The sequence below is a fragment of the Cydia splendana genome, chromosome 2 (genome assembly GCF_910591565.1).
Source record: "Cydia splendana chromosome 2, ilCydSple1.2, whole genome shotgun sequence".
In the NCBI taxonomy this organism is placed as follows: Eukaryota; Metazoa; Arthropoda; class Insecta; order Lepidoptera; family Tortricidae; genus Cydia; species Cydia splendana.
The window spans coordinates 25,913,442-25,928,282 of NC_085961.1; the positions used below are offsets into that span (position 1 = coordinate 25,913,442).

A 14,841-nucleotide genomic window follows, 5' to 3' on the forward strand; every position below is an offset into this window, starting at 1 on the left:
GCGGCGGCCGCGCAAGCATTGTTCGACCGCGGCAAATCTGTATTTTGGCTCGCGAGCCATTTTTGGCACCATCTTGAATTATAGCGCGGCAGCCGCGCGCGGCAAGCAATCCGACGATCGACCAGTTTGTACTCAGGAACCATGGACGTACGTCGTCGTGCAGCTGCCGCTTTAATAATTATTTATCATATTGTTCACAAGAAACCAAAACGGAAAGTTCGATGGTGGTAACAACATGGTGGTAACTAGTGGGAATAACCTCCAAGTTACATATGAATGCAAAATTTCAGCTCAATCGGAAATCGGGAAGTAACAGGCCTATTCGGTTTTCGAGATAATCACAAGATCTTGCAACGATTTAGAGATCAACTAGATCTACATTAGATATCGACTAGATGTGACTTGGATATCTAAGTCATAACTTGTCGAAATCGTTCAAGAGGACCTCCAGAATCGCGGAAACGTCAAAGGTCATTGGGCGTTTTTGACCCGCTTTATGAACTTTCCCGTACAGAGACCAAACTAGTTTTAAAATAGAGAATTTAATCTCACTTTTTTAAATATGTAATTTTTTTTATGTATCAACCGGCAGAAAAAAGTTATTCAACAGTATGTGTACGAGATAGTGTTAGGGTCAGTTGCACCAAACTGTTCGTACCGTTAAAGAGTTCGCTAATTTTTGATGTATGGAAAGTTTCATAGTAAGGCGCCGGGGCGCGCCGGCTGACGTTGATCAGTCTGTCAAATGTGGTTGGTGCAACTGGCCCTTAGTGTTGTGTGTTGTTATTGGAAGAAATAGTATTCAAAACTATTACTGCTCGTGTATACAAGGCCATCGCACTACCGTCGGAAGGGTTTAGGCGGAGTATGTCACTTTCTTACGAGGTCACTTTCGAGCTAGGTCACTTTCTGAGGACGTCACTGTCTGAGGACGTCACATTCTGGGTTTGTCACTTTCTGTGGTCGTCACATTCTGAGTACGTCACTTTCTGAGAACGCCACTTTCTGAAGACGTCACATTCGGAGTTCGTCACTTTCTGAGTACGTCACTTTTTTAGCATGCACGTGCACCGTGCGCCTGCATGAACAATGGATACCAGAAATTATATTAGCGGTACGGTATAAGGCCACTTTTATGTATGACATACAGAATGTTTTTTCAGTGACCATTGAAGGGAAATACGAATCTATAGACGATAACAGGAAACTGTCGTTGCCGTTTGGATTCAGACGCCCGTTATCCTCTATAGATTCATATTTTCCTTCAATGGCGACTGAAAAAACAACCTGTATATGTCATACATAAAAGCGGCCGTATGCCGTACAGCTGATTGCTGGTATCCATTGTTCGTGCAAGTATACGCTTAAATCTTAGTATAAAAAAGTGACGTACTCAGAAAGTAACGCCCACGAAAAGTGGCGTTCTCAGAAAGTGACGTGCTCAGAATGTGACGACCTCAGAAAGTGACGAACTCAGAATGTGACGTCCTCAGAAAGTGACGTCCTTAGAACGTGACCTAACTCGAAAGTGCCCTCTTAAGAAAGTGACATACTCCGCCTAAACCGTCGGAAGCTGTGCACATGCTGCAAGCGTAGTCTATTTTTTATCATGGGCCAGGCATCAAGAAGTGATTGACGCGCCTGCTGCTGCCTTTTTAGACGAATTAACAATTGATTTTGATCAAGCAGAATAAAAATATTGTTTTTTTAGAACTGGATTTTATTTTTGTTCCTATTGATATTAAACAATATAACAACAGCAACGTAATCTAACAGCAGCTATTCAAAGTATATTTGAAATAATTCCAATAGTTCTGACTTAATTCATTGCAAAAATGCTATAATGATGAGAAATGATTTTTATTTTTTTCTCAATTCTCCCATGTCTTGCAAGAATGCGACTCATACCAGTGGGTAGCAGATACATTTACCTACATACCTAGCCCTATTTCGTTTGTGTACGCTGTGGGTCATATGTCCGAACAAAACGCCCAATGACCTTTGACATATCTACCTTACAAATATCTTTAAATTATCCGTATTGTAACTTGTTGAAGTCTAGTAGAAATCTAATTCATTTTCCGAATCGAGCCGTAAGCCTAAATTTAGCTTTCAAGATTTGACCTAGATACACTAACTAACATACATAGTAACAGGGCAAATTTAATTAATTGTTTTTTTTTTATATAAGTTTTAGTGTTTTGTTATAAAGTTGTATAAATGTTATTAAATAAATAAATAAGCTTATTAATTGTAAATAATATAAAAACTTAAGTATAGTAATTTCATTTTAAGTAACTTTAAAACTAGACTCAACTAGTCTCAACTAGATTTTCTTAAAATTTATTATCCTCATTCCTTATTAGTTAATATTATCTATTTTGATCCTTTTTAGCTGATCATCAAACACAAACATCCGCTACCGATATCCTGCCTACGGGAGTGAACTCCTAAATATCACCTGGCCACAGCAGAACCAGTGAAAATGAAAAAAATAAGTACTTATTTGTAAATATACTCAAATTTGGTAAAATCATATGTTGTTTTTTTTTTAATTTAATAGTACAATAAGAAAATACTTTTATTTTCTTTAGTTTACTGTGTTGTAATAGTTATGATTACTTAAACATTACCCAGGGCCTAAAATGAATAAAGTATGGAATAATGTTTCGCCCTGAAAAACTCTGAAATATACTTTGTAGCATGTGGTATGTATAATGAATGATTTATTTATTTGAAACAATATACCCTGTATTGTATTAATCCTTGGCAGTGCTTTTAACAATTTGTTCGAAAATGTGCGGCAATAATGACGTTTATTAAAAGTCAGAATCTTATTAGTGTCATAAATAAGAAAGATAATCAGAAAGGTCGAAGAAGGTTACCTCAGGAGCTACTAACACATACAGGCTGCTCCAAAGTAAAAAATCGTAATTAGTTAATTTCTTCGTAACCACTACCACTACACCGGTTGTTATGATACTGTCTACTGGCTCTAAATACCCTAATGCATGTGTACGTTTCCGTTTTGTCCCATGGCCATACATACAATATTGTCCATGGTATCAGTCAGTATGTGCCCTACATATACATATCCAAACCCAAACAGGCGACGCATGACATAATTATTTAAAAACAAGTATTTCGGTCTTAGCGGCCATTCACGCCATTTTTGAGGCAAATCTCAAGAGCTCGCGGAGTGCACTGAATACGCTTAGCCCGCACTTGATCAATCAACATTACGAAGTTTTTAATTTTTTCAAGATAAGTAAATATTTAAAAAAACTATGAAATTTAAGTGTAAAAAAATACCTAGTCAGCATACTATTATACAATAAATAAGTAGGTAGGTACTTATTTGGCGAAGCTAATGACAATTGTCACAAGAAACATGACAATTGTTACGAAGTTTCGACACAGAACTCATTTCCTGTTAAGAATTACCCAAAATTCTTTTAAATCTTGTGACAATTATATAAAATATATATGAATCAAAAAATATATAACCATTATACCATTGCGGTCGAGCGGAGTATCACATTATTATATTATAGTAGACAGTATTCACAGATTCTGCCCCTTTCCAACTTTCTTCCTCTGCTACACGTAAGGTTGGGCAGGGCCGGAACATGGGGCAGAATCTGTTAATACTGTCTACTATTATTATATAATATCGTAATGTGGTACCCCGGTCGACTACAAGGTACTATCGTTATGGTGCGGCACAAACTCATGCGGTATTATGAAGTAGCTACTAAATAGCACGTAAGAATTATAAATTTGTGCATTGACCAATTATTGAAACTTACTTAATATTAGGTCAGGCAACGAAAAGGTATACATACAGGGTGGATTTTCTTCTTGGGTCAGTGAGAGCAGCTACCATATCCCGTGCTGCTACGCGAAAACGCGGTCTTATTAGAAGACCTTCCCTATCACCCCTATCATTCCTATTCATCCCGGTTGACGGTATCTTCTCTTTTCCGCCTTTTATGTCTATAACTTTTGATTTTTTTTGTGTTCTAATAAACGCTTCGAATACATTTTTCTATACATCATCCGAATCCAGGTATCACACGTATTTTTAGTAGTATCTCTATTTTTCACCATTTTGAACTTGTCGACTAGACTACACTCTGCATGTATAAGTACTTCTAATATCTATTAGTGATATTAAGCTTTTTGTATCACTTTAGTAATTAACTTGAAATACTTATTCTTTGAAGAAGGAAAGTCGGATCAATCGTTAATTAATAAGCAGGCAGAGTAAAACAAATATCGGGCGAGTACTAGGGAATTGAGTTTCTCTCACCGCTGTCCAACGTAGTGTGAACTGAGTGCCTAGCCAAGATATCAATCGTTTGCGCCATAGCGAACGAAACTCTGACGTCTCTCTGTCGCAAATGATTGGCATCTTGGCTGAACCCTCTAGAGATCTAAGAACTGTGAATAATCGGAAAATACGACCATACTGGTTAGCCCAAGCGGTCATCCCATTCGACGCGCTCGGTAAGCGGATGGAATAGTAGCTTTAAAGCTTGCATTAGGTTAGGTAGGTACTTTCCCCTAAACTAAAACATGAATATTTCAGTTCTGCATTGAAATTTAACTTTGTGTCCATGCACATTTTTGGGCTCATTCTACACCGTCAGCATTCCGTACTACCACTTAAAAAAATGTCCCGAGATGTCCGTTCCATTACGTCACGTTTTAGTACTTCACTTGTACGTGTTTGACGCACGGACGTAGAGAGTAAACTGGATAGTGTACACTGGCCAAAAAGTGTGTCCACATGAGAGGTCAAACCTGAGCCCTCCATCTCTTTCTAATTAGGGTGACCATAAGTCATATGAATGTGGGATATTAGCATAAGATGGAATGTATAGTTTGGCCAGGATCTTTTCTCATTCGTGCATAATCAGAGAGAATCATACTGTATTTACCCTATGCTAGTATAATTGCCCCAGAAAAGAGATGGATATAGTTTTTTTCTCTTCTGTAAAACGCTTCACACAACCTTACTTAATTTAGTCGTTATAAAGCTTTTAGTCGTTATAAAAGCTGTTCCAGATGGGATGGGCGTATTGGATCGCGATCAATGCGATCGTGGTTTATTGTGAGGAAGGTGGTCCGCCGTACGTCCATCGTACGTATTGGGTGAAAACCAGCGTAGGGTCTTACAGACACTGCTTATGCTGAGCGGCATCCTATTTGGTGTATGTTTACTGTATTGTTAACTTTATGGTGTACTTACCGTAATGTAGGTATGTTTTTGTACGCCAAATAAATATTTTCTATTTCTATCAAAGACAGCTATAAGAGAGAGCGAGACAAATATCTAGGGTCGGGTAAAACGTTGTAGTTGTACTTGGTAATTCGCAAATCGTATCGATTAAAAACGCTGCCTTCGGTCGTGTTTTAATTTATCACCACTCGTTGCGAATTTAATTCCTACTTTCAGCACTTGCAACGCAAATAAATTTATATTATTACTATGCCCACTGGTTATCGATACTAGTCATTTTGTGAAGCCCTAGCGTAGCGTAACAATTTATGTTTTTACACGAAATTATCTTGATTATTGACTAAAATGATAAAGTATTAGCACACGACGAAATAAAAACTTACATTTAACTGTGTAAACCGGCATTCTACACTATTTATGCTCTTCATAATTCATAATTTAACAAAATACCTATCACTATCAATATCATACTCATGGTGTGTTCATATACGTGATGACTTCCCTTTTGCATACTTTAGCTATTCTTTAAGCGTTAGCGTCATCGTAGATCTGTAATTGAAACAACATTTTCAAATTTGCCGCTTTTGTATACTGACGGAAATGTCGGCCCAACCTATATAGAATCGATTACATATATATAAATAGTTAGAATTAACGTTCCAGTAATTAAATACTATGTATAAAAATATGAGTCTGTAATGTCCAATCTGTAATGTAAGGACTTCGGATTTAATTTTTGGCAATTATGTAGCTCTCATTACGTGAACCGAATAATTAAACATGCCAAAATAAGTATATCTTTATTTATTTATTAGTATACTATTTAGGTAAAGTTATTTTTACATTAAGTAGGAAATAACAATTTTGTAAGACCGATCCAAATCGTACCGACATCATGGTGACCCTAATCGTCATCAAGTTGGGGATACCAATTAATATTCAAAGTTACTACAATTTCTACCATATTCAATTTACTGTTTTTTTTGTTGCGCACATGCTTGGCTTAATCAGTTAATAATATTAACATCATAATAATTAACAAATTACTTAAAAGATATCAGAACTGTAATTAGAATATAGCACTAAAATAGTATAAGAAGGTAATGAATTTCAGTAGTATATTGATATAATTTCTATCACAATGGTATCTTTTTAACATTGGCAACATGTGCGAGTGAGACACAGGGCTCAGGTTTTTCTATCTCATGTGGACCGTTTTCTCTAGTCTGGTACGAACAACATTCTGTCTCGGTGATAAGGTTCAAATTAGTATGGCAAAAAAACTGACAACTCGCTCCAGTTTAAACAATATAACTTCATGGTTTGACGTACCTACTTAGTGGAATCTACAATTTCCATACAAATGTGGCTTTCCATTCAGACAATGCAATGGTCCTTATGTTTCATGTGCAATAAGAACCTTTTTATAAGAATTTCAGTTGGAAAGGACCTTATTGCACTTGAAGTATAAGGACCCATTTGTAATGGAAAGCCACAAATATTTGGAGGATTTTTTTACTATCAGGATTGAATATGCCAGTGATTTTGAGCTGGAAGAACTAGATAAACAAATTATTATAATATATAGGGTCTGTGAGACTCAGGTCTATTTTTTTTTTGGAAAAAGCTCTTTTGGACCATTTGGAAACACTCATCATTCATTGCGGTGTGAAAACAAACATTGTAGAAAGTATGTAATCGTGACCTTTGAAATTTACAATTTGGAATGTAGGTAGCTTAAAATCGGACCAAGCTAACGCCTCGGCCAGGAGCCACGAAACGTACGCTACGTGCATATAATGTGGGTATTGCTTATGTAGGTAGTATAACAAAATGTATGGCAGTCGAAGGCAGCGTCGAGCAAAAAAGAATAATAAAGGTCTGCATACGGTCACGAATTTATTGTATGGACCTCTATATACCTCACCGATAATTTCATGTGATTTCCGTTCCATTCCGGTATTTGTAGCAAGGTCTGTCGAGGCCTTACAGAATATACCGTCCGTGACCATAGACAATCCGCCCATTCTGGTGCTAAATTCAGTTCGTCTGGATGCGCCTTTACCTTAAATTAATCTTGCAAAAAAAATCATCTCTTACACCGCGCCATCTAGTTTACACTTTTGTCCCTAGTTAGCTAATGAGAGTAATCAGAAAAGCCATCTTCTGTACTAGCGACCTCTAGTCTGTTTTGGCTTAATGGTCACAAGACTGACACTGGGGGATATGGTAGTGTGCGTGAATGCATGAAATTGCAATATTTTGCAGTTTTGTCAGATTTTGATGAAATGAGACACTGTTGAGTGGAATATATTTCGATTTAGACGTAATATTTTTTATTGTTTGCGCCAATATTAACACATCTTAGAAAATTGTTTGGGTTTTGAAAGAAATAGTGATAATCCGCAATTTGTGCACAATCACGCCATCTTTTGGTGGCTAGTCGGCAGGACAGCCCTACACATCCACCTTAATGCCAACTACTTACCACCTGTGAAGTATTTCCCATTATTTATTTTGCAAATTGGTCCAGCCATAGCCCTCATCATGAAATCGGGAAACATACCTGCCTACATAAAAAAAGAAGTACCGACGGTGTGAACGGGGGATGTTATTTGAAGTCGGTGAAAATTGTTATAGTATAAAGGAAAAGGGCCCTCCACACTCGTGCGCGAATCACGGCGCGAAGTTGCGAACGGAGTGTGGCGTCGATTTCGCAGATTGTCAACAACAACGCCTTTGCGCCTGTTCCCCGTTTTTTGTCGGATTTTTTAAAAGAAGGTAATAAAATAAACATAGTGGGCCGATTTTTATTATTTTCGATTGTTTATTGCCAGATTTCGATAAAATTTGGACAATTTGGTGGATAGCTAGAGTTCCCTATTGTGTAGGTACCTACATAATAAGTGCAATTTTACCGTACCCAGGCGTGGCTCACTCCGCGATTTCGTCGCTTTGCTACAGGTAGCTAAAAGTACATCCGTTCTGTGCTGATCGTAACAGACGCGTTTTGCGCGACAAATTGGTTTGACCAACTATATATATGTGTCGGAATGAGTTCTTTTATTAACCGACTTCAATTCCATAGAAGGAGGAGGTTCAGAGGGGCTACCGCGAAAACCGAAATTCGCAAATTGCGGGGATCTTACTCTTTTACTCCAATGAAGGCGTAATTAGAGTGACAGAGAAAAATGCCCGCAATTGACGATTTTCGGTATTGGCGGTAGCCCTACTGTATTCGGTTGTGGCTATTTTTTTTTTCTATGTACGTTCACCGATTACTCCGACACCCGTAGTCCGATTGCAGTAATTATTTTTTTGTTTGAAAGTAGCTACCTCCGAGTTGGTCCCATTTTAATTTGGTTCTGTTCTGATGATGGGATCCATGAGGAATTGAGGGAACTCCTCAATTTTTAAAGGCACATGCATGGTGTTTTGGGCGTTTTCTTAAGCAACTCGAGCATTTTCTCCCGAAAACCACCAATTTGATGAAGTAGACCTGATGATGATGATTATTTTGATGATAATGATGATGATTTCTTTAAATGTAAGTATGTTCAGCGATTACTCCGGCACCTGTGATCCGATTTGAGTAATTCTTTTTTTGTTTGGAAGAAGTTACCTCCAAGGTGTTTCCGTATTATTTTTGGTTCTGGTCTGATGATGGAATCCATAAGAAATTAAGGGAACTCCTCAATTTTTAAAGGCACGTGTTAAGCGATTTCGGGGTTTTCTAAAGTAACTCGAGCATTTGCTTCCGAAAACCACCAATTTGATGTACTGCAACTGTAGCCTTAGTAGCCTTACCACGAGTTTGACATTGACATATTCGCTGACGTCTTATGCATCTAAATGTAACTTTTTATGCATCTCGCTCACACTAAGGTTAGTACGAGCGAGATGCATAGGAAGTAAGTTACACACATGCTAGCGAATATATCAATGTCAAACTCGTGGTAAGCTGGTAAGGCTACTGATCGGGGGTTAGGGTTAGGAGTTAAGGGGTCAGGGATTAAGGGGTCGGGGAATGGCGGTTGAAGGGTTGCTGGTTCAGGATCGAGGGGTTCCTGGATCAGGGGTTGATGTGCTGTGAGGTTGAGTGATCGAGGGGCTGAGGGATTGGGTCAGTGGCGGGGCGGGCGGATGGATTTAGTTGACAGGAATTATAATTTCCCAGACAGACTCGAGAAAATTCCTGATTACATATTGACTAAAGTAATAGGTACACGAATTTAGTGTTAAACATGATCTTGTTTTTCATTAATGCGTCGTAACAATTCGTTAAAACTAAAAATGGTAAAATAAAAACTTTTTACAAAAAAAATTAAACCGACTTCATAAAGGATGAAATAAAATATTATCCTTTTGTATGTCTATGCGTTACCAACTGATATGTTTGAAGTCGGTGCCAAGCCAAGTAGTAACAATACCAGTCAAAAATAATCAGCTTTATGGCTATAAATCCCATTAGAACTGTACTAATAACTATTATAAATGTGTAAGGAATTTTGTCTGCCTCTTTGTCGCCTTTTCATGGCTAAACAACTGAACCGCTTTAGGTGAAATTTGGCAAGAAGGTAAATTCCTTGAATTGTTTTATATTTTGAAATGTAGTCCTTTGGATAGGGGACGGGAAATAACTCAGTCCCAATCCCTCACTTGCGTGCTATAGACTGTTCGAGCATTAGTAAGAAATGCTCTTTAAAAAATATGACGGCAAAAAAATGCATATATATATATATATATATGTCGCAGTCAAAAGTGTGAACTGGTCAAAAGAACTTTTAACCGACAAAAACAGCAAAACTGCTTTTGACTGAGCATGCATTGTGGTCAAAAGTAGTTTTACCTGAAAATCATTGGTTAATAGTAATTGTGACTATTACTATCAGTCAAAAGTACTCCCAGAGATAGGTAGGTTAGGGTTATTTTTTTTTGCTACGCCCAAAAAACGAAACTGTTCCCAGAGATAGGTAGGTTAGGGTTATTTTTTTTGCTACGCCCTAAAAACGAAACTGCTGCCAGAAATAGGTATGATTTTCAGGTAAAACTACTTTTGACCAACATACTCAGTCAAAAGCAGTTTTGCCTGTTTTGTCGGTTAAAAGTTTTTTTGACCAGTTCACACTTTTGACTGCAACATATATATTTACACTAATGTGCCGACAAACATGGTACGGACTGCGCCAAGAAGGTTTGATCGTGTGTTCTGTTCTGAGGTGTGTTCTTAGCTCCAGTCGACGTCAATGATATGTTTACACTTTTGCACCTTACTCCTTTGTAATAAGGCGAAAAGTGTAAAAATATTTTTAACGTCGACTGTACCTACAGAAAGTACGTTCATTGTCGTCGTGTAAGGCAATCCAACGTAGGTAAATCCTTATCGAAGTCATGGTATGCTTCAAAATTTGGCTTGGCACCGACTTCAAACATATCAGTTGGTAACGCATAGACATACAAAAGGATAATATTTTATTTCATCCTTTTTGAAGTCGGTTTAATTTTTTTTGTAAAAAGTTTTTATATAATAGCCAATTTTATCCGAATAAAACTAAAAAAATCGCCCTAAGTAGGTGCCTTCGAAATGAACTTAAAAATAAAATTAACCAAAATTCATGAATCTAGTATTAAACTGGATTGGGCATGAGTGGTGGGGATAACTGAGAGAACGGGATAGTCTTACGTATCTTTCAGTAGGAGTAGCAGAGAAAGCGCTATTATTGTTTGTCCTTATTATCACAGTCTCACATATTTTTTGTTCCCCACCATTTTTTTAGTATGGATAATGGTGGGCAACAAATAAATTCGATCAATCACAGAGTCGCATTTGCGTATGTTTTGTCCCTCACGGAGGCACGCGTATACCACTTACGATCCTACCTTCTATGCCAAAATTCCTGAACGTGTAGGTAATGCATAATTCATAGACCTATATAATAGGGACAAGCACCCATTTTGACGGCACACACACAAATATATATCTATCTCGTTTTTACTCAGTACTGTAACCCATAGCAACAAAAGGTGACAGTATTTCAGTACGGACATAAAGTGTTCCATGAAAATACGTAAATACCTAATGCGGCCGAAAATCCGCCATGTTTAGTCACCCAAATGTCATTGTCTGTCAGTTCAGCCGGTACTTGTCCTGTCAAAAAGTCGTGGTGAAAATTAAAATTATTAATTATCTTTCAATATTTTGCTTGTGATTGAAAATAATTGAAGCCAAATGTGAATAATTACGTCGCGAATATGCCAGTGTGTAGTGTATTAGGGTGCGGCATAAGAAAACCACCAAATCAGCCATCTTTAACCATACACAGGTACGCTATAATTTACATGAAAAATATTGGTTATTGTTAATGTTCCTGGGAAATTTAAGGATGTTTCACATTATAAATAGCAAGGTTCTTCTGTGCAGTTATAGATCATGAACTGATTGGATTTATTTAACTATATTTTTACGCTTAAATAATGTAAACATTTCAGCTAGGGTTGTACTTTATTTATCGACTTTGATATCGATATATTATGATTGCCTATTTATATTTTCTTATTTTATCATGCTACCCCGCTTCAAACCAACTAAATTATCTTAATTTAATAATTAAATCATTTTTATAGCTTACCAAGAAATGAACATAAAAAGAAAGAGCTGGAGATGGAGACCATGACCGACTCTCGGGAGCACTCGGGTCCGTGGGGTCGTTACTCCACAAGCTCCACAAGCTGCCCTGCGGGCTTTTTTATATCATTATTAAAGTTTTTTTTATATAATTCGACATTAAGAGATTAATGTTAATGTATTGTTATTATTTTTGCTTGTATGTAAATTCAATGTTGACGTATAAAAATGCCCTTGTGGCCTATTTGCTGAATAAATGTTGAAGAAGTTGAAGAGCGGAAGTCATTCCTTATTTTTGTAATAAAAAAATGTTCTGAAGGTGTTTTGTTTTTTTTTACCCGTCGCTTAATAAGCTTGAATTTTGTATCGCTCTCACTTATAGATACGGCGCACCAAGGTCGAAGTGCAGTGCGGTAGTGTGTTACAGACTTCAGGGCAAAGAATATAATACTCACTAGGAGAAGAACGGTAACTCCATACAAAAAAATGTCCCCAACCGTTTATACGTTTATACTAGTGGCGCCGTCATTGTGTACCAATGGAACTAAAGTTGACAACCGGTTTAGCCTGGCGGGTATTGGTAGGTATAGGTAGTAATTCTGTTGATAAACATATTTGTTATCTTCATATCACGAAATATATAAAAGATGCAAATATTACCCCTTGTTTGTGGTATTATCAATTGATTTAAATAAAAGGCATATTTATGTTTATAGCATTGTATTATAATAATTTATTAAAAAAATGTTTTACATATAGAAATATACACTGAAAATTAAACCCTGACAACTTAATAAAAAAATAGACGTTAATAAAGCGCATTCACAAAGTTTTCAGTATAATATACTGAAAACTTTATAGGCATGCATACCTATTACTTACACTTTACACACACAGATACACTACACTTTACACACGGGATTTTACACAGATTTCCAACTTGTATTCATACATTTCTTCACGGTTAATTAATACGCTTTCCATATGCGTTATGACGCGGTTCCTTCTGAACCCACTAAAGCTATGAATTTCACTCAAATATGTATCTTCAACAGCCGTTGCTCCGCATTTAGCACATTTTCTACGTGCATTGCTGTAATCCATGTAGGTACAGACTTACAGAGTCTTAATTGGTAGTACCGCTACGTTGTACTTATTATTTAAAGATTTAATAAATAAAATTTTCGTTATGAACTTTAACCACAGCAGTTGGACAGAGTCATTGACAAATATATTTTATTATTATGGTGGGTAGACGTACCTACCCTCCATATATTTTATGAACATTGATAAAGACAGTTGGAAGCAAATATTCATTATAAAACTTAATCGCGTGTAGTTCAGCTTTAAGTGTTTTAAGTCCCGTTTTATGATTAATAATGTAAAAAATTCGTGAAAATTTAAATCTCAGTTGGCAGCAACATTGCTCAATGTTGCTATAGAAAAATGTTTTTATTTTGATTACTGGCAACTTTTTCTAGGAGGCCAAAGCACACATAGAAGCTTCAGGCGCATACATGCGCAATTAGGATTGTTCATTTTTTTTTAAATGTTCTATTTCGAAAACCATTTCGAGATATGAGGTTTTCAAACAGTTTCCGACATTTGCTGCGATATAATAATTGAGGATTGAAGATATTTCAACAAATATCCTTATGACCTTAGTTTGACCTTTCTCGTTGGCTGAATGTAAAGTCATCGCATAATAAAAGTTATCGGACCATAGTAAATCAATCCGTCACTCACGTAATTGTCAAAGTTATCATTGTCATAATGAAATTTTTCAGTTAAACCGCTGCGCTGGTTTGTTATGATTTGATTTATAATTGATACCTAAACAGTAGTTTTCGTTGCTTAATATATCAAAGACCTTGTTCCTACGTGTGGGAATGATTCACAAAAATAATTGTTCGAATCCGCGAAGACCTACGACGTGAAACATGGTGCCGTAAATTGAACTTGGAATACCTACCTACTTACACACAGTATTGCTGTGAGGATCACGTCGATGTAAGTATAAAATTAATATTATTTTACTACAATTATTTAAAAGCTCACTTTGTAGGTAGGATCGCGGGGACCTATGTGTTTTCTGTGGTAATGTAGCCAGAGTATATAAAGGCAAACCGTTAAACAGAGATGGTGCCTACTAGAAAGAAACACTATACAAGAATACATAGTCATACTCAAAATTCAGCCTGAAACTGCTTTAAAAAGATATAATTTCTAATTTCCAGGTACATGTTGCAGTTCAAGCTGCTGATATCATGGTGGACAAGACTTAAGTTAATAGTTGTGAATAATAAAACATGTTTTTGTTTACCTACTTTTTTATTAATTTAGGAAATATATGTATATATGTTTCCCAAAAAAAAGTAACTATACATATATGTATGTTCATCATGTTCTGCACGAGCAGCTGACAATGGCTTCTTGTTGACGAACCAGAAGAGAAGTGTATGGTTTGTTATTTACTCTGTTCCCAGGCATTATTTACTGTCGTAAAGTATTATGACGATTAATATGACGTTCGTTTCGATACAAAATGCTCAACTTTGTTCAGGGCCCAAGTGCCTTAACAAAATCAATCTCCTTCGTACATTACGTATCCCACAGCCGTATCTAAATAGGAATCACATGATGACCTGAAATTATAGGATATAATTAGCAAAATTGGCATGTACCTAATATAGTACAATATCCAAACAATGGTGACAAGCCGGTAGAACCCACTGGGTGCTAAGCTACCTTAGCAATGGACGCTTATAACGATTTTATGAATCCAATCATCTTACGAATCGAATCAGTTAAAAAATATATGATGTAACTTACATTTGTATTTTTGCTCCCCTGATTTCAGCCAAGTTATGGTTGGAGTTGGATGCTATATGGATACATACTCCAATAAAACTAAGTTATATTATATAACTGAGGCAGATTTCTGGAATCAGCTTTCACAAATTTATAGCGT

The 14,841-nt window shown here is 36.6% G+C and overlaps 1 protein-coding gene across 1 annotated transcript in view; it reads right to left on the bottom strand.

Moving 5' to 3' along the window:
• Nucleotides 1–2,890: 2,890 nt before the first annotated feature.
• Nucleotides 2,891–14,841, bottom strand: part of LOC134806037 (transmembrane and ubiquitin-like domain-containing protein 1) — a 118,886-nt gene continuing 106,935 nt past the window's right edge. Inside the window, exon 10 of the mRNA XM_063779246.1 lies at nt 2,891–2,962. The gene's annotated coding sequence lies outside the window, so the exon portion shown is untranslated. The remainder of the gene's footprint in view (nt 2,963–14,841) is intronic.